This window comes from Oncorhynchus mykiss, chromosome 19 (genome assembly GCF_013265735.2).
Source record: "Oncorhynchus mykiss isolate Arlee chromosome 19, USDA_OmykA_1.1, whole genome shotgun sequence".
NCBI lineage: Eukaryota > Metazoa > Chordata > Actinopteri > Salmoniformes > Salmonidae > Oncorhynchus > Oncorhynchus mykiss.
Window position 1 is genome coordinate 10,686,286 of NC_048583.1, and position 21,333 is coordinate 10,707,618.

At 45.6% G+C, this 21,333-nt stretch overlaps 1 protein-coding gene across 22 annotated transcripts in view; it reads right to left on the bottom strand.

Annotated features, from left to right (window-relative positions):
* Nucleotides 1-21,333, bottom strand: part of LOC110497361 (GRB2-associated-binding protein 1) — a 69,635-nt gene that overhangs the window by 21,225 nt on the left and 27,077 nt on the right. The window contains exon 1 of one of the 22 annotated variants that reach the window (XM_036954271.1): nt 18,032-18,160. The exons of 17 other annotated variants lie outside the window; for them this stretch is intronic. The gene's annotated coding sequence lies outside the window, so the exon portion shown is untranslated. Of the gene's footprint in view, nt 1-513; nt 857-10,283; nt 10,484-15,774; nt 15,897-16,245; nt 16,460-18,031; nt 18,161-21,333 lie in introns of those variants that run through there. 4 more of the 22 variants (XM_036954270.1, XM_036954272.1, XM_036954267.1 and 1 more) reach the window with 4 other exon arrangements.

Below are 21,333 nucleotides of genomic sequence, written 5' to 3' on the forward strand. Positions count from 1 at the left end.
TGGTAGCAGACCGTGTGTAGGGGTGGGAGGAAAACGGTCAGGGATGGAGAGCTGTGTGAGAACATGCGCAATGAGAATCACTCTCAAAAGCTCTTTCTCCACTGACCCACACACCCCATGTGGCCATTCCATTCATCACACCTCGACTCTAGTTAAAACTTAGCTGAATTCGTCCCTGTAAAACCCTGCCAGGTTCCTATCCAGTGAAACTGCACGCAACCAGAAATGCCATTGGTGTCTCCAGCCAGACAGCCAATGGCATCTCGCTGACACATACTTTCTATTGTCAGTGGAAAACAGTCCAAAAAGCTCTTCACAACAACCACACATGACAGTGAGTGATGCACACAGTAGCTGAATAGCAGCACTGTTAGACAGTAACTCTGTCCACAGACCTAGCCTGGTTCCAGATCAGTTTGTGTCGTCTTGCCAACTCTTATGGCCCTTGTGACAATTACCATAAAAGATGGCAAGACAGCAAACAGATTTGGAACCAGGCCAGCACAGACCTACCTTGTGCTATCGATCCTGAAAAGGCCAGCAGGGGCAATGAGGATTCTAGCAGTGCTGAACCCCTGTTACTGTCCTCTCCTCCATTGTAGTCAATGAGGCACAGAACAGTCAATAATCCAATAGTCCCCAAACTGATCTGAGAGCAGTCGTTACTGATCACAGAACACAGCTAATCCAGGTTGATCTACTTCACAATTCCCAAGACGATAGAGTAGATCTCAACTGACCACAAATCAGTCCTTACATACAACCAACCAAACAATCCAAGTAGTAACCAAGTGTGTGTTGACTCTTCACTGTCCGGGGGAGTGGAGTGGGACGGGGTGTGACAAGACAGAGGAGCCCCTGGTGCAGCAGCTGTCCCCCCCTCCTCCCTCGACCCAAGCGCCCTCCCCTGCCCTCTGATAGGGTGTGATGCAGGAAGAGACCCCTGTGCCCGCTCCAGCCTCCAGCCAGACAGAGACACCATTGAGGGGATGACCGGGAGGGCTGGATGGGGGAATGCCATCCGAGTGCAGTCACACTGTTGCCATCAGGGCCCCACTGACCCAGAGACAAAGACAGAGAGGAGAGGGGGGAGAAGGGGAGAGAGATGGAGTGTCAGAGGGAGATGGATGAATAGTATAGAGAGAAGAGAGAGGTAAAGGAGGAAGACAAGAGTTAGTGAGAATGAAGGAAAGAGGGAGCGAGAAAGCTAATACAATATACTTAAAGCACTTTACCACATTGGGGGTTTCTCCCCTGTGGAAGACTGGTTATGGGGTGTGGTGGGTGAATCAGAGTGACAGGGACAGACGTTAGGGAAGGGGGTAACAGTGGGTGGGGCACGGGGCCCTCAACCGCCACATTCCTGGCTATGGCCTTGGTCCTGCCCTCGGCCCTGGCCTCCTATCCAGAGAACAGTGGCCTTTGTTGGGCTTGACTTTATCAAGCTGCCCCCTGGAATATCTGGAGCTCCAGGGCTTGAACCTTCTGTCTGATAGATAGGGGCCAAAAGGGGCCCAGAGTTTTAGAGATTCCCAACTACTCAATCGTCTGCCCATTCATATGTATTTACATTCTGGAGTCTTGACATATCTACTGCTGTACATATGACGTAGTAGATCTTGTGTAAATTCTTGCAGTGCTATTTGGTTGTTAATTGGATTCGTGCTGATATTTCTTGATTTCCAGTGTAAAAAAAAACAATTGTTTACTAGGACATTTTACTGCATTGTTACGAGCTAGTAAACAATTCTCTGCATCTGCTACATCAGCTAAATTGTGTACGCGACCAGTAATCAATTGATTTGATTACTGTACCAACACTGACATACTGGGAAGTTGAAAACAATACCAACCCATCATACAGCATGATGTAGCCTAGCGTCTGGTTTATTATAGTGATCCACACAGATCCAGATTAAAACCAAACACCAACCCATCATACAGCATGATGTAGCCTAGCGTCTGGTTTATTATAGTGATCCACACGGACCCCGATTAAAACCACTCCTGTGCTTAGTGTTTATAATGGAGAATCGTCTTTGAAAGCTATTTAAAAAGTATTCCAGGCGTGGGCTTAATCTCTGTGCAACCGCCCTCGACTGTTCTAACATACTAACATCTATTACATAGTCTAACTGTGGCACCTCTCATAATAAACAACCAAATGATGTAATAGTGAAAGTGAACATTCCAGAAGGATAAGCGCACCAGCTGGTTGGGGAGTTCCACCGGGCTCTAATCCTAATCAAAGAATGTTCTGGAAGGGGAAGAGACTAGAAGAATGGGACATTATGCCGCCATTGAGGACAGTGATTAATGACAAGCTCCGGTACCATAGCTAGAAATGAGGCCAGACAGCTGGAGGAGCTGGCTGGTGTTTAACAACCGTGAGACGGCAGCGCCTTGGAGTAGGACTGCTGCCGATCTAGGATCAGTTTCACCTTTTAGATAGATCTTAATGAATATGATTACATAGACAGGCCAGACCTGGATCCTCGATCAGCGTTCCTACTTTGAGAAACTATGTGAATATGGGCCCAGCAACATGATATTCAATATATTCTTTATCATTGCTAACTACATGGTAGCTTCTTCCTGCACTTATGAGGGCTAATTCTACTGCAATTAAAAAAGGTAGCTAATGCACCTGAAGAGCCTTTAAGAGCACAGATGGCTACGCATGGTCCTCCAGGGTAGATAAATGGCACACTTAAGCACATCCATATACTTGACATATCTGATGGCTTGAGAGTTAAAGCTAGAATCCTTAATTGCGCTACAATCATTTTTGGTCTTATAAATTAATATATATACCCATTAACTTAGTTCAACTGTCATAACCCATCAGCACCCAAAATATCAGCTTGTTTTACTCCAATGTTTGTTAACTAAGTAAATGTAAACAAACAAGCCTCAAAACATGGTTAAAACTATCATTTTGATATCATGGCTGGTCGGTCTATGAATGAGACTGGTTCTATTTCTTTAGGTCCATTCCTTAGCAAAACAGAGGCGGGTGGAGGCTTTATTGTTTCAAACAAATAGTTCAACTTTAAGCAAGGCAGGCCTTGGGCTTTTTGGGATGCCTGCCACAGTAGCATTTGGAGCAAAAGAGAGAACCGTCAATTGAACATATAGGACGGTGTTGTTCCTAGGATACCAGCGCCAGCGACTGACTAGCAGGCGAAAGGTGACGCTGAAGTCATTTGTTAGTGTGAAATGGGCCCTGGCTCGTGTGCCAACGAGGGCTAATGTGGCACAGCGTGTGCCCTGCTGGACCAATGGGCTGGAACAGCGGAGTCCAGTCCGTTTGGAGCAACAACAGGAGCCACTAACCACATAGCCACTGCTAACCATAAGCTCTTGGGTTGGTCCTAATAGTGGAAACTGACAGTGTTTGGTTGGACATGTCAGGGATTTAGCCATGGTGCTAGTCTTGCGGGGGAAATTAGCTGTCAATTATATAGCTGTTACAGCCAACTTTCGCTTGGTTGCTTCTTCATAAAGGGCCTACCTGCACATTGAACAGATATTCCCGCATTGAGCCAGGTGGGGTGGTGAATGGTTCAGGGGGTGTGTTACTATGTCAGCAGCTCAACAAGGAGTACCACCGATTGGCCTCGTAATCAACTGACTCACCCAGGCATGAGCCAAGAACAGGAGATACACACAAAGAAGACCGAAAACAAACTTGGCACTGGAATCGGATATGCACTACAGTAAACCAGGAAATTAACTTGAAGGGTTTAATCTGTCTTGATAAGTGTAGCGAACCAACGTAACACCACGAGACGAATCATAACCCACTGACTGACTGGGTTACATAACTGATCACAGAGGTTACTGGGGCTGTTTGTGTAGGAATTTGTGACCAGAGCCCAGCTGTCCCAACTACATATATAAACACACACAGCTGCTACCTTTGAGAGGAAAGACTAAGCCAGGCACGCTGGCTTGTGTTCAGTGTGTGTCAAACATGTCAGGGCAGAGTCCCGGGCCACCACCCCTCGTGCTGCTGGCACTGCCACCAACACAGGGTTACAGTGTCTGTCAGCTGCAGCAGTCTGCCTAACGACAACACAGTCAGACAGTCACCTTCGCTGACAACAACCACCTCTCACCTCCTGCTCCATTATGTTTAACACTGCAGGCCTATGCTGCCTAGTGACATGTGAAAGCATGTGGGTTGGTACAATATGAAAACAAAAATCAAGGCCAAGTTTACATTCTTTTAAATGTTTTTGTCATTTAGCAGACCCTCATACAGAGCGACTTACTGTACATTCAAGTCTCGTAAAAAGTAGATAAGTGTTTTAAGGAAATAAGGTTGCAATTTACAAAAGGCAATTGACTGAAAACGTTGCCTCACCTTTCAAAGTACATCAATTAAATGCATCGTAATGGCTGAGACTCAGTTTCTGCAGGGGAGTGATGTCACTCACTATTGACGCTATGGTAAACACTAACCAACTCACCAACCTCAACCACATCAAAAGCCACTTTCCTCATTTCCCCATCTAGTCATTACCAGATGGATTGGGATTCCCTTCCTTCCCACTTCCCAGTGCTCCAAGGGCCAGAATAGGTCATACTGCCTCTGCCTAGACGATACTCCGGGAGGTGGTATCTGCATGAGGTCTAAAAGGCACACGCCCTGTGGTTATCTCTGAGGCTATTATGTCTGAGCGGCCGGGCTAATGGGTTAAGCAAGTGTCGTAGTGGAGAGTCAACCATTACCCCTCTGGTCCAGTGTTCTCGCCCTCTCTGTGTTAGCTTCTCCATCCATTTAAAGTTATGTTTTTACGGTCTCTCTCCTACACTCAAGACAGCAGGTGCCTCATGAAATATCCCTTTCTCTCAGTCCCCCTTTCTTCTTTCGGACATTGTGTGTGCTTAGTAAGTGGTGAGGTCAGATTATTCAGGTCAAGACCGGAAAATAATGATACAATTGTAAACCATCGTTTCTCTTAAGAGTTTCAAAGGGAGAGACGGACAAAAGAGTAGCGTATTAAAGTCTGTTGATTTATGAAAGGAAACGTCTGGATGATCGTGTCCTGAACCCTACGCTCCCATGACTGAGTCAGTATTACTCTGGAACTATCCCTTACTCCGATTAGCATTAGCATAGAACGCCACTTAAAATCAGACCTGTGGAATGCAATAGATTTATTCTGTTTTTCTATGTTTGGTATTAGCAAAAGCATGGGGCTAACAGCGATTACGCATTTGTAGCATAGCATTGGCACAACTCACTTTGCACATGTTTTTAGCATTATAATAGCCTAGCTCCCTCAGTGACTGGTGTGGTTGTTAGCAGTATAAGCCTAGCATAGCTCCCTCAGTGGCTTTGGGTGTGTTAGCATTTAGCGCTGGGCCCAGCAAAAGCAATCTTGGCGGGAGGTGGGATGGAGAAAGAGGGAGAGAGGGCGCCGGGGGAGTGACCTGCAGCTCCAGCTGCACTGACTCATCCCCGGCTGGGAACAGCCTCTCCGTTTGTTCCTCTGAAAACAGCTTCTCTCCAAGCCCAGAGAGAGAGAGAAACAGAGGAGAGAGGGGGAAAGAACCCGAGAGAGACAGGACAGAACCAGAGAGGAGGCAGGAGTGAGCATGGAGGAGGAGAGAGGGAGAGGAAAAGAGTGGAGAGGGGAGAAGAGGTCAGGGTATCGATGATGCCATAACAAATAACAAGATTGCTTGGTGACACTAACAAAAAAACGGGGTTACATATTTTCAGGCCGGCCAGTGACTGATTTTTTTATCCAGACTAGGTCACGTGGAGGTGACGTACAACCAAACCCTCTCATATGGACTACATAGCCTAACCTAAGCCATAAAGAAACAATGAGCAGTCAGTCGTCCAAGGGGAAAAGACCAGGCAGAGACCCAACCCAGAGAGGTACAGTTGAAGTCAGAAGTTTACATACACCTTAGCCAAATACATTTAAACTCAGTTTCACAATTCCTGACATTTAATCCTAGTAAAAATTCCCCGTCTTAGGTCAGTTAGGATCACCACTTTATTTTAAGAATGTAAAATGTCAGAATAATAGTAGAGAGAATGATTCATTTCAGCTTTTATTTCTTTCATCACATTCCCAGTTGGTCAGAAGTTTACATACACTCAATTAGAATTTGGTAGCATTGCCTTTAAATTGTTTAACTTGGGTCAAACGTGTCGGGTAGCCTTCCACAAGCTTCCCACAATAATTTTAGTCCATTCTTCCTGACAGAGCTGGTGTAAGTTTGTAGTCCTCCTTGCTTGCACACGCTTTTTCAGTTCTGCCAACTAATTTTCTATAGTATTGAAGTCAGGGCTTTGTGATGGCCACTCCAATAGCTTGAATTTGTTGTCCTTAAGCCATTTTGCAACAACTTTGGAAGTATGCTTGGAGTCATTGTCCATTTGGAAGACCCATTTGCGACCAAGCTTTAACTTCCTGACTGAGGTCTTGAGATGTTACTTCAATATATCCACATAATTTTCCTGACTCATGATGCCATCTATTTTGTGAAGTGCACCAGTCCCTCCTGCAGCAAAGCACCCCCATAACATGATGCTGCCACTCCCATTCTTCACGATTGGGATGGTGTTCTTCGGCTTGCAAGCCTCCCCCTTTTTCCTCCAAACATTACGATGGTCATTATGGCCAAACAGTTCTATTTTTGTTTCATCAGACCAGAGGACAGTTCTCCAAAAAGTAAGATCTTTGTAACCATGTGCAGTTGCAAACCGTAGTCTTTTTTCATGGCAGTTTTGGAGCAGAGGCTTCTTCCTTGCTGAGCAGCCTTTCTAGTTGTCAATATAGGACTCGTTTTGTTGTGGATAGATACTTTATTACCCGTTTCCTCCAGCATCTTCACAAGGTCCATTGCTGTTGTTCTGGGGTTGATTTGCACTTTTCGCACCAAAATACGTTCATCTCTAGGAGACAGAACACGTCTCCTTCCTGAGCGGTATGACGGCTACGTGGTCCCATGGTGTTTATACTTGCGTACTATTGTCTGTACAGATGAACGTGGTACCTTCAGGTGTTTGGAAATTGCTCCCAAGGATGAACCAGACGTGGAGGTTTACAAAAACAATTCAGAGTTAGCTGATTTATTTTTATTTTCCCATGACGTCAAGCAAAGAGGCACTGAGTATGAAGGTAGGCCTTGAAATACATCCACAGGTACACCTCCAATTGCCTCAATTATGTAATTTAGCCTATCAGGAGCTTCTAAAGCCATGACATCATTTTCTGGAACGTTCCAAGCTGTTTAAAGGCACAGTCAACTTAGTGTATGTAAACTTCTAACCCACTGTAATTGTGATAGTGAATTATAAGTGAAATCATCTAATTACTTGTGTCATGCACAAAGTAGATGTCCTAACTGACTTGCCAAAACTATAGTTTGTTAACAAGACATTTGTGGAGTGGTTAAAAAAATGAGTTTTAATGACTCCAATGTAAACTTCTAACTTCGACTACATCTCTAGCCCTGACTAACAGTAGCAGCCTCTGTTCATGTTGTGGTGAATAGAGTGGAGTCTTGCGGCAGCCAGGGAGAAAGGAGCAGGGAGCTAGTTGAGGCGTCAGGTGCGGTAACCCGAGAACCAAGCGTTTAGCTGCCACCCCCCATTCGACAACAACCTCCACTCAGCTCTGCCTGTAAACCAAACTACCAACTTGTTCCTCTCTCCCTCCTGCTCTCCATCTTGCTCCCTCTACCTTGAACAAACAGGTCTGTTTGTTCTCAAGTCAGGTTCCGCTCGAGCACCAGGATAGAACAAGATGAGGAAAACCCACAGAACACGTCCACAGTGTACGCGCATCATTGGCCCTTCTTATTAAAAACCACACAGCGATACGTTGCAGTCATCTCTCTCACATGTTGGTTGGTTTGCCTTTGATTACGCTTTGCTTTTCCAGACTGTGAACGCATGAACTGTGCTTTGAAAGGTCCCACTAACAAAGACGGTGCCGTGCAAACCGCAGGTCATTTCAACAGAATAACCCTCGTTGAGATCTTGTTTGCCCAGCAAGCATGTGTTCTAATCAAGTGCGTTTCAGAGCATATGTAGCCTAGATTCTATGGGGCATGCTGGGTAGTGGAGCATTTGTTGTTTTTCTTGTAGATCTGCTCATGCAGGCAGGCAGGCCGCAGGACTGTGTTTGTGCAACAGTGCTGGGAAAAGGGAGAGACAGTGGGAGGAGCCATTCTGGAACCTTTCCTTGTTCATGACAGATGCGAGACGCATTCAGTTGCAATACTATTGGCTCTGGCATTCATCATAATGCTGTCCTCTTTAAAAGCTCAGTGTTGTAACAGGTATACAAGTCAAGCTTTCCAGTAATGACTTGGGAGAAGCCAATAAAAACACAGACCTGCTGGAAATAGTATTAGAAGAACTAGACGTGAAAGCACTAGTGAGAATCAACCCCCACCACCAGATAAGGATAAACTTTTTTTATTTATTTTGAAATAGCTCTCTGCCTACTCAAAAATGTCCTGAAACCAACCACACATTCTGAATGACGCCGCAGTCCAACGTCAGGGCTTATAAACAAATGCAATCGCGTACACCGTTGTGGTACGCCAAGCCAATCAGCAAGGACCCCAAGGCCGTCCCAAACAATGCCCGTTCTTAAAGTAGAGTATTAGAGAGCGTCAGAGGTTTTGGCGCCCGCGGCCTTGGTGATGAGGTCTGGAGAGAGAGGGAGGTTGGGGGCACAAAAGCCTCTCTATGCTTAGCCCAGCAGCTTGCATAAATCAGTCTTTGTTTTCTGGGCATGTCTAAGATTCTTGCTGCTAAACAGCTATTTTTACATCCTCATAGGCCACAAAAGATAATATGGCGGTCAGCGAAGGCCAGTTGACGCTCGAGCAGTGTGTATGCCCTTTGGCTGAGTGTCTGTCCAGGCGTCATCCCCCTCCCCGCTGGAGGGAAAGGGGACTTCCATCTGCAGGCAGGCAGGCCTGAGGTCCAGCTGCCTGGAGACTGGTGGTCAGTGGTCAGTCCCTTCTCCTGTTATTCACTGCCATCAACATGTGACCTGGGATCAGCTTTGCCTGCCAGCAACTGTCACTTTAACCACTAGCAACATAACAGGTCCTGGATCTGCTTTTAAAGGCAAATTATGCACACAAAGACATGAGTATGGCACCTCTAGAGGTTTGGGGAAACAAAACAGAGTGATGATACTGGTGCTGATACATTGAACAGTGTTTTCACACAGTCGTCTACCAGAGAAGGTAACGGTCAGTGTGTCGAAAGGCCATTGACAAACCACCCAACTGCCACAATGTGAGTTTATTCAAGGTTCCTCTGAAGTGAGAAAAGGCCTCCCTTGTTTCTGTTCTAATCAGTGGGAGTCGGTATGTGTCCTAACAATCCTCCCTGGCCAGACAGGAAACCCAGGGAGAGAGAAGAGAGACAGAGGTACAGGGTGCGGGCCAGCCGCCCCTGCAGACAGACACACAGAGCCAGAGAATGAGAGAGAGAAAGAAAGAGGGAAAGAGCCACGCAGGGGCAGGAAATGAGGGCTGGGAGCTGGAGGAGCAATGGCAGTTTTCCCGCGAGTGAGCGGGAGAGAGACCGAACAGAGAGAAAATGGTCTCTGTGATAGTCAGCATCTGGCTCTGTCCAACCTGGCACAGTCGTTAGGGGAATTCAAAACCCATCTAAACCACTGGTACAGTTCATGTCATAAACGGACATAGGAAGCCCAAATAAAATAGTTAAACAGAAAAGGTGGCAAGTGTTTCAGTTCACAGCTATTGTAAAGCCATTGGTTTTCAATCAGTAATAAAATACTGAGCTAACACCTCAACAAGCATGAGTGGATTTAATAGTACTCCCTCCAACAACTGAATAGAACAAACATCTGGATCTATTTGTTCAGTAAAAGTAGTGTATGGCTGCCTGGTTCTCCTTACGCCAGCCTCTCACGTCGCCCAAAGTCAACGAGACAGCAGGAGCAGAACAGAAGCTCCTGTTACGTTGAGAGAGATCAAGCCAAAAAGGAGACCGCAAAACACCTCGACCCCTCTGTGACCCCGTTCTTCCACCCCAAACGCCTTCCACCACAGATGAGAGTTTCAGCCCATGCTGCTCCACTAAAACACACACACACACCACAGGTGAGTTTCAGTCATTTCACCTGGCTTCTCCCAGCAACCCTCTTGGCAGCTTTAATCCCCTTGCACGCACACACACAATCTCTAGGTATTTGATATTACCTCCCCTGGCTGACACAGTCCAAACAAACACAGGAGACCGAGCGTTCCCTTTACTGTACCTTACGAGTGCTGCGCGCAGGGTTTTGAAGACTCTCCTTGAGCGTCTGGTTAAATTGTGAGAGTGTTGTTGTCTGCTCTCCTCCTGTTTTTATGGAGATGTGCAGTGTGTTGCACGGGGCTGCAGTGTGACCTCTCCCTCTGACTTCCTGTGTAGTGTAATCAGGTGGTCCCAGACCTCCTTAACTGCCAGCAGCACACAGCAGAAAGCAGCAGCCACTAGCCACCAACCCACCACTAAATCAGAGGGGGAGGGCCAGACAGGCAGGGGTGGAGTGTGTGTGTGTTGAAAAAATTAAAATGCACCCCCAATACACACATATTTGGAAAGATAGTGAAACGATTGCCCAAGAGCATCTCTGAAAAGCAACACACACACACACACACACACACACGTTCCCATTCCACTAAAAAAGTTGATCATGTTTTATTTCACTGACATTGATGGATAACGGACTTCAGCAGTCATGAGTCTTCCTCTAATATTGGCACTCTTTTCCAACTCTTTGAGAACGAGGATATGGTCATCGTTTCACACACACACACAACTTATCAGAACCACAACATTTTCAAAATTCCCCTCAGCACTAACAGTAACTAAAAGACAAACTAAAAGACAAAAACCTTGCTTCCGGCCAGTAACCGAAATATCGCTGGTAGGAATCTGCCGTTCTGCTCTTGAGCAAGGCAGTTAACCCCCAACATCAACTGCTCCCCGGGCGATTCAGAAGAGTTGAGTTAGACGCGTTAGACATTTCGGTTGAACGCATTCAGTTGTGCAACTGACTAGGTATCCCCTTCCCTTTTCAGTAAGACACGTTTACATGCTTTGCAAGCAGAAAAATGTCCCTAATAATCCTGTTGTGGACATCAGGCTACCTCATGTGCTACCTCATGGGACTTGAATAAATGTAGAAAAATCAACATTCTACTACAGTGACCATGTTATTTTTGCAAAGAATATTCGGATTCGCCGTTCAGACATAACGTTTGTATGTGACAACTAGAGATAGATTTTGTACCCTGTTATGACTTACACCAAATATGTTGTCTTCTCACACTATTCAAACCCCTCAAATCAATAAACAGCTTACGAAGCTCTGAGCCTATACTATAGATCACATATGGCCAACAAATAATCTTGAACTAAAAACCTGTCGGCATTTTTCTGCAAACCCACACGTTCTCTTTGTTGTGGTACCAAAGTGAGAGGTTATGGTAGGGTAAACAGTGTCGCTGTGGTGTGGGAATAATCACCAACCTGGGGAGCTCTGTTCACATTTCCCCCCAAAAAAGGGAACCGGATCTCGTAAGTCAAGCGAACCGAACTCAGGCCACCTCTCAAAATGGAGTGCTCACACCGCACAACAAATTAAGCTATCAATGTGCTGGCACATGCAGAGTTGGCAAAAATTGGCTGAAAGTGACCAAGTGTGAATCCTTTCAGTTCTTCCGAACACACTTCATATGAGGTTTGCGCTACCGGTGCTGGCACAGAACAAATAGACAGCTGGAACACCAAAAAAGCTGTTTACATATCCTAATAATTCAAAAGATTACTCAGAACTAGGTGTTACATCGTTTAGGACCTTAACCCAATTAAGACAAGCAGATAAATGTGTTTACGTGACTAATGCCATAATCAGTTTGATATCGAAATATTAATGTGCATGTAAACATGCTCAGTGTCACTTCTTGAGACTTTATTCTACTTCCTGAATCCTGGGCCAGCTAAGTCTTACTTCCTGTGCTCGGTTAGTTTCCTCCTGGGCCTGGTTGCCACAATTACTGTATAATCGTGTAATGAACAACTGACTGAAGAGGGGACGGCCGGGCATTCATGCGGTTCAGGCCATTTCCACCGAAACATGACCTCTAAACATGATATAACTTTGTTGCTCCTTGCTGAAACAAGCAAGATGTTGCGGCAAACAAGAAGAATTTGGTTTGCCTATGCAACACCCCCCCCGCCCCCCCCCCCAAAAAAAACTCTTCAAATTTTTGTTAGTGAGTGCGGTCAATTCATTAACCTTCACAGGCCTCATCACAACCACAAAAAACATCTCAGCACTACCAGTGACTAAAACACCTAAACTGAAAGACAAAGACTTTTGCTTCCCAGTAAGACAGCCACATTCCTTGCAGACAAAGAAGCAGGATTTTATTATTTTTCCAGACAGTGTCACATCTTCAGACTTCAACCAATCTCCTGAATCCTGAGCCAGTGAAGTCTTCCTTCCTGTGCAGTTTATGGTCCTGTTCCTGCACGGTCAATAAAAGAGGTTGGAGACGGCACGGTCTGCGTGGTCAGTTTCCTCCCGGGCCTGGTCGCCAAACACTCCCCATTAACAGAGCACAGCCCCCCTCTTACACTGAACAAAAATATAAACCCAACATTTTAAAGTGCTGGTCCCATGTTTCATGAGCTGAAATAAAAGATCTCAGAAATGTTTAATATGCACAAAGAGCTTATTTCTCTAAAATGTTTGTTTATATCACTGTTAGTGAGCATTTCTCATTTGCCAAGATTATCCATCCACATGACAGGTGTGGCATATCAAGAAGCTGATTAAACAGCATAATCATAACACAGGTGCACCTTGTGCTGGGGACAATAAAAGGCCACTAAAATGTGCAGTTGTGTCACACGACGCAATGCCACAGATGTCCCAAGTTGAGAGGGAGCGTGCAATTGGCATGATGACTGCAGGAATGTCCACCAGAGCTTGGTGTTTGTGTGGATGTATTATCTTGTCTTTTATTTCAGTCACGTAACATGAGACCAACACTTTACATGTTGTTTATATATTTCTTCAGTGTATTTGCACATTGTTACAACACTGTATATACCCATAATATCACATTTGAAACTTGAGAGTAATGTTTATTGTTCATTTCTTACTGTTTATATTACCTATTTCACTTACTTTGGCAAATGTAAACATATGTTTCCCATGACAAAGAGAGAGACCGTAAAACTTATTTATGCTGCAGCTCTTTGCTTTTCACGAGAGTGGTGAGCGTAGCTTCTTGTTGGCCAATCATAAGTCAAAGTGGCAATAGGGTAGTCAGAGCCTCCATGTGGGGCAAAAATTAGGAAATAAAATTAGGAGATATTGGAATTATAAATTAAAAGGAGAGAAGGTTAGGCTACAATGACCAAGTACAACAGTAGGCTGCTACGTTTATATTCTAAATGGAGTTGTTTGTAACTGTGTAGGACTCACGCTATACTATTAGTCTACTATAGAACAAGTCTGATTGGTTGGTTGCTCGTCTCTCCCTCCTCACTGTTCATGTCACTCGCTCGCTCACACACACACACACACACACGGCCCCTGCTAGAGCGTCACCTCGTTACCTCTATCAGCTCCGTTGCCAACTGAAAATTGACACTTCCTCATTGCGCTGTTTATTTCTGATTGTTTTCTAAAACAATGAAGATGTCCAGTGAAAGCAGGATGTGCAATTTGTTGACATTACAACACAGTAAAGACTTGGATACATATGATCCTGAATGTTAATTATTAAAAACATGTTAAATTCACTGCTCTGTTTTGCTTGTTTACAGCGGGTCATTTCATAGCCAATTGTCAGAGGCACTCTAGTAACGTTACATCACCAAAACTCTTACTGAGGGGAGTTACTGGGGCGGACTGTGGTCTTCTCAAGTCCACTAGTGTCGACTGACTGGTATGAAATGGACTAGCATGAACTGAACAAAGAGTTCATATTTAAAACCAAACAGACACTTTGTTGATAATTGATTGAAACAGGGGGCTGGGTAAGAGAGGGGTTGATACGAAGGCTTTGCCTGCCTTTAACAGAATATTCTATGGGCACAAAGTCTACGTGCTCATTTAGAACACATACGGTGGGGGAAGGGGATTTTTGTCCAAATAGAATAAGAGTGGCCCTCTAAAAACAAAAAGGCACACAGCGAGTGACGTTGCCGAGCACCCAGGGAGAGGTCACGCATGACAGTCTAGACTGCAGCTCTGTGCACACTGACTAAGGTGCTTGCTTTTTATACCTTCTCACTTTCTTTCCATCACTGCATAAATTGCTCTGTTTAACTGGCTAATTTGAGGCATTACAATGAAACAGGAAAAATAAATATATTCGGCCAACCCATCGTGATTAACTTGACATTAGGTCAGTTACAAAACTTCAGTTCAAACTAATTTTGCTTCCAATAAAAAACTACTCTCCCACATCACAAGCAGGAGAAAAGAAAACCGTATTTGAAAACCACAAATGGGGGACTCCCACATCCAGTCTGAGGTCATTAAGTAACGCTGTCTCCAGGAAAACCACCATAGGACCATATATTGATTGCCCCATGGCCCTAACACAACCCCTCTACAGAGAGTCAGTCCCTAGTTCCTATCCCCAGCACCTGAGCTGATCTGTGAGCCAGCAGCAGGCTTGATGGAGACAGGGCTGAGGAGGCCACACACTTCCATTACACAGCCCTTGGCTAATATGAATCATGGAGAATCCCCCTCAATTCCTGTGTGTGTTTAAGCAAAATAGAGAGGGAAAAAAGAGGGAAAAAGGAGAGAGAAAAATAAAGTCAAACTGGTAAGGAAAGATACGTAGGAGGAGGAATGGGCTGAGGAGCACCTGTGACCTTCTATTACAGCAACCTTGTAAACAACATGCCAGGTGTAGGCTAACACCAGAGGGGTATACTACCAAGCAAGATCAATGAGTTAGCCAGCAAACTTTGATAAACCACCAGAAATACGTTTATTTTCTCTCTCTGTGGTGAGGGGGGGAGAGAGAGAGCTCATCCTGCTGTGGAATAGGACTACAAAACTAAGATCACATCCAACTCCTCTCTCTGTGCTCTATTCATTTCTTCCTACACTAGTCAGTAACAACAGAGATGTACAAATAGCCAGGAGACAAGATTTGACTCTGGATGGGCTCTTCTGAATAAGGGCCAACATCAAAAGGAAAAAACAGTGGCCAGTCCACCTAATGTCGTCATCATATACTGTGACCTTAAACACTTTCCTCCCCCTGGAAATACCCTGGCAGGGACCTACATCTGCCGTGTAACATAAGGACGGTCCTCTCTCTCCTCCTCTCTGTAAGGGAAAGGCCAGCTGTAAAAATAGCCTACAGTTTATGCAGAGCACTGCTAACAGCAACAGAAAAAGGCATGGAATCAGCATAAGTCTTCATACACATGAGGCCGCAATAACAACGGAGGAGACAGACTGGAGATTATGGCGACCCAAACCCCCCTACGCAGAGTTCACAAAACGTTTGCTTTGCTGAGACTAAGACTGACTAATGATGAGTTCTGCAATGTTGCGAGAGCAGAATAAAAGTAATAATAATAATAAAAACTGAAAACAGGAGCTCCACTTCTCTCATCTTGTTTTCATATGACGTTAACAATGAAGTGACCCAACAGCCAAGGTACAGTATTCTACCAAAAAGCCCTACACCCACAAACAACAGCAAGAGAAACATCCTCACCTTACAATTCCATGTCCTGTTGAGAGGATATATCCTAAGTGAGGATGCATAGAGAGCATCCCATCTACATAGCCTTCCAGTATGGTGCTGTAGCTGTATGCATCAGACCCCGAGCTGCACTGGCTGGCTGTGATCACTGTATTGATCTACCATGATGAACAAAACAAGCCTCCCTCCCTCCCTCCCTCCCTCCCTCCCCCATCCCACAGTCCCGCTCTTTGATGTGCAGCTGTGAAATTCACACCCAGCGAGACGCCGTCACCGTCAGACCTCAAATCCCCCAACCGCCCTCTACACTGACAGTCCAAAGAACACACATCCATGTTGGATAGCCCTGCTATCCAGCCAAACAGTACACACACACACTTCTTCAAAGGCTTTCCTGTAGTCTTGGGACCACAAGTGTGCAGTACTGAAACAATACCTTCTGCTTCTTCCCAGTTGAGATAACTGAGGTGCTTTAGTTCTTACCGGTCTGTGGGAGTGTTGGTCAGCTGGGAGGTGTTATCCAAAGAGGCACAGTTAGAGGCAGTTCCCCTGTCCACCAGATCCTACTATCCCAATGTCCCATCTCTGCTGCTGTCCCTGTGTCATACTGTCACCCAACGCCGTACTACTGCTGCTGGGACGGCTAGGTTAGTACTGTGTGACTGACTCTTAAGGCGAAGACAAGAGGAGCTCTCAGTCAGGGGTCAGGCCACAATCATTCATTAGGAAAGGCAGAGAAAGAAAGAGGGGGTGAGAGAGAATGAGAGAGGGGGGGGGGGGGGCGAGAGAGAACAAGGGAGGGTGGGAGATCAATAGCACTGAACAGTAACAGTGTTCCTGTGGGAATGGCCTGGTTTTAGAAACCGAGGACCGTTTTTATCTCCCTCTTCAACTGGTTCGGTTTTCTCCACCACCTGCAACCCGAAACCCCCAGCGACAGACAGGGTTGATGGTTGCCAGAGTGGAGAAATCCTCCCTCCCCACCACATCCCCCAGTATGTACAGCTCCAGTCAGCCCAGGTTAGGCTGCAGAGGCCTAAGGCGGGTAAAGCATTAACTATGAGTGAGTGGGCTTAAACATTAACGTGTTGGTTGATTTCCCATCGTTCATGGCTGAGAGAGCGTGGTTAAGTAACAGTTCTCACACAGCGACTGAACACACAACCACCGACTGAACAGTAGGTACTAATCCATTCCTCGAACGCCAAACCAAATAAACCCCCCCCCCCCCCTCTCAATGTTTACCAGGAAACAGGGTCTTTTAGAAGAGAAAAACACGAGAGCGAGAGAGGAGAGAGACAAACACACAAGGAAAAACCATCCCTTGCTGCTGGAAGTTTCCACTTTGTTGGCATTTTTCTCATCTTTTTTTAAAAATCTTCCTGGTCATCTGTTCCCGACACACACACACACGGCAAAAATACTTCCTGTTTTGCTTCCATTGTCACGCGGCAGGGGGTCCCTATTGGTCAGGGCTAACTATAGACCCCCCCCCTCCCCCCTGTTGGGCTTGGTCCCATGGGAGGAGGGAATGCTTTAGGAGAGGTGCCCTGTCCTGAGTGTGAGGGGGAACTGGGGATGTCCTGTCTGTCCATGCATCCATCCATCCAATCAATGTCCCCTTGGGCCCCCACAACTCCACAAATGTGTAATTTGATTGTCTCAATGCAATACGGAGCGGAAAGGATTCACACACTGATTACACAAGTTAGATAATATACTGTATAGTGCAGGTTACAAACTCAATACCCCCATTGACATGGACATGCAAGTAAACCTAAATGAGATTTAGCTCCCCTGAGAAAGGTCTACTGTTTATCCCAATGCTACCAGACAGAAAGGCTCTTATTGAGAGTGTTATTACCTGGTGTTATTACCATAGGTCCTGCCCAGCTTCCTCTCCTCGTCTTCAAATAATACCCGTCGCCTACAACGGCCGCCCTGGAGGAGGCTTCACCTTACATAAGAGTGAGGGCGGATGGCACACTTCCACCGCCCACTTCCTGTCTCCCACGTTACTGGGTTTTTAGCTGAGGCGTCAAACACTGTCCACACACAACGGATAAACAAACAAGCTGCGGACAGACGATCTACAACGTCTGACTTGAAAGAAAGAGGCACCATAGGCGCCGAGTGAGGGTAGGTGTTACCCGCCAGACGTGTGGTTCGAACATCATTTCCCCAACAACAAGTAAAAAAACTGCATAGCAACCAGAGGAAAACATGGCTACCACTAGTATGCCAACGAAATCAGGGGGCAATGTTTTACCTGGTGGTGCCGATTCGGAGTGGAGACGGGTATAGGGAAGCGAAGACAGGAGCGTGGTAGCTAGCCATCCAAGCTGCTTGCCAGCCAGCCAGCGTTGAGCCGACCAAGTCTGGTTCCTTTCCTCCCCAACTCCGTCAAGCCTAACACCCTGCTCCAATAACCACTGGCCCACAGGAAGTAGACACAATGGACTGAAAATAACAGAGGCCACCTCCCCTCCACCCACCACCTCCTATTCCCTGCTCAGCTACGACAGGCTGTTTCCACCGAGAGGAGAGGGGCCTACACTAGCAAGGCCAGTGGTACAGCGGCGAGGCAGGACAGAAAACACCCTCACCGTCCGCCCCTCGCCAGGCTGTGGCCAAATGGAGTCAGGACCTTAGTTCTCCTTATGTCTGGCCCAAAAGGCCTGCTGACAACCTGTTGCGTCCGTTCCAACCTGTTGTCATACGTCGTCATGCAAAGTTCATGATCCTACTAACAGATGGTCAAAAGATGATTATATGCCTAATAAATCGGGGCTTTACCACTACCCATGAAGGACAGGTTAACTTTGACACAACCACAGTATGTTGATGAAGCTGATGGAACCAGAGAGAGACAGCACTAATCAGTAGAGCTTCCACACTACAGCAGCAGGCTGTGGGTGGTGGAGAAGCCAGCCAGACAGACATGACTAGACCTTCTCACTGCCCACTGAGGGTGTGTGTGTGTGTGTGTGTACGTGCATGCCTGTGTCATGTGGGTTTGCGTGCTTGAGTGTGAATGCTAGGGCTGTGACGATTACATGATTTTGGGTAACGATTCATTCTCATGCAAATGACAGTCATGGTAATTTTTTATTTGTAAAAAAATGTGAGCTTCTAATGAATCTTCAAAATTGAGCTATGACATACTTTCTTAAATATTTCACTCCCGACCATGTGGTTCTGCTCGTAAAATAATTACGAACCTTAACCATTTCCATTTTTCCGTGATGAGGGTAAAGTTCAAATCCCCCTCTTCCTAAAATGAATATATTCTGACGATGACAAAATATATACAAGTTTACTGTCCATAATTGTCAGTTACACACTAGGTAGCCTAGTGGTTAGAGCGTTGGACTAGTAACCGGAAGGTTGCAAGTTCAAACCCCTGAGCTGACAAGGTACAAATCTGTCGTTCTGCCCCTGAACAAGGCAGTTAACCCACTGTTCCTAGGCTGTCATTGAAAATAAGAATTTGTTCTCAACTGACTTGTCTAGGTAAATAAAGGTAAAATAAAAAAATAAAATAAAAATTAATACGATTACTGTGGCAGCCATAGTGAATTAATGTGTTTACATGTCTGCATAAGAGTGTATGCATCTAACGAGGAATCCCTGGCCGGTATACACACACTCTCCCTCTCTCTCCTGGGTCCCATCCTGAGTGTCTGAAGACAGTGACCAGCAGACGACACAGACCGTCTCTAATCCAATCAGAGAGCAGAGATAACCCAGACTAAATCACATTTACTGCCCTGGGCTGCGTTGATTCAACCATAATCCAATTCCTCTGCTTTATGACTGAGGAGGGAAAGGAAATGGGCCTGAAGTCACACTGACTATATTTAAAGATAAAGGAAATGGAACGAACTCAACGGACAGTCGCAGGCATGTGGTTTGTGGATGTGCTTGATGTCGCAAGGGACATCACGTTAGTGTTTCCTCACCAAACCATTAGAGTACACAGTGTACAAAACATTAACACCTTCCTAATAGTGAGTTGCACCCTTTTTGCCCTCAGAACAGCCTCAATTCATTGCAGCTTAGACTACAAGGTGTCGAAAGCGTTCCACGGGGATGCTGGCCCATGTTGACTCCAGTGCTTCCCACAGTTGTGTCAAGATGGCTGGAGGTCCTTTGTGTTGTGGACCATTCTTGACAAACTATTGAGAGTGGAAAAACCTAGCAGCGTTGCAGTTCTTGGCACATGTTGTGCCTGGCATCTACTACTATACCCCGTTGAAAGGCACTTACAGTGCCTTGCGAAAGTATTCGGCCCCCTTGAACTTTGCGACCTTTTGCCACATTTCAGGCTTCAAACATAAAGATATAAAACTGTATTTTTTTGTGAAGAATCAACAACAAGTGGGACACAATCATGAAGTGCAACGACATTTATTGGATATTTCAAACTTTTTTAACAAATCAAAAACTGAAAAATTGGGCGTGCAAAATTATTCAGCCCCTTTACTTTCAGTGCAGCAAACTCTCTCCAGAAGTTCAGTGAGGATCTCTGAATGATCCAATGTTGACCTAATTGACTAATGATGATAAATACAATCCACCTGTGTGTAATCAAGTCTCCGTATAAATGCACCTGCACTGTGATAGTCTCAGAGGTCCGTTAAAAGCGCAGAGAGCATCATGAAGAACAAGGAACACACCAGGCAGGTCCGAGATACTGTTGTGAAGAAGTTTAAAGCCGGATTTGGATACAAAAAGATTTCCAAAGCTTTAAACATCCCAAGGAGCACTGTGCAAGCGATAATATTGAAATGGAAGGAGTATCAGACCACTGCAAATCTACCAAGACCTGGCCGTCCCTCTAAACTTTCAGCTCATACAAGGAGAAGACTGATCAGGGATACAGCCAAGAGGCCCATGATCACTCTGGATGAACTGCAGAGATCTACAGCTGATGTGGGAGACTCTGTCCATAGGACAACAATCAGTCGTATATTGCACAAATCTGGCCTTTATGGAAGAGTGGCAAGAAGAAAGCCATTTCTTAAAAATATCCATAAAAAGTGTTGTTTAAAGTTTGCCACAAGCCACCTGGGAGACACACCAAACATGTGGAAGAAGGTGCTCTGGTCAGATGAAACCAAAATTGAACTTTTTGGCAACAATGCAAAACGTTATGTTTGGCGTAAAAGCAACACAGCTGAACACACCATCCCCACTGTCAAACATGGTGGTCAAACATGGCAGCATCATGGTTTGGGCCTGCTTTTCTTCAGCAGGGACAGGGAAGATGGTTAAAATTGATGGGAAGATGAATGGAGCCAAATACAGGACCATTCTGGAAGAAAACCTGATGGAGTCTGCAAAAGACCTGAGACTGGGACGGAGATTTGTCTTCCAACAAGACAATGATCCAAAACATAAAGCAAAATCTACAATGGAATGGTTCAAAAATAAACATATCCAGGTGTTAGAATGGCCAAGTCAAAGTCCAGACCTGAATCCAATCGAGAATCTGTGGAAAGAACTGAAAACTGCTGTTCACAAATGCTCTCCATCCAACCTCACTGAGCTCGAGCTGTTTTGCAAGGA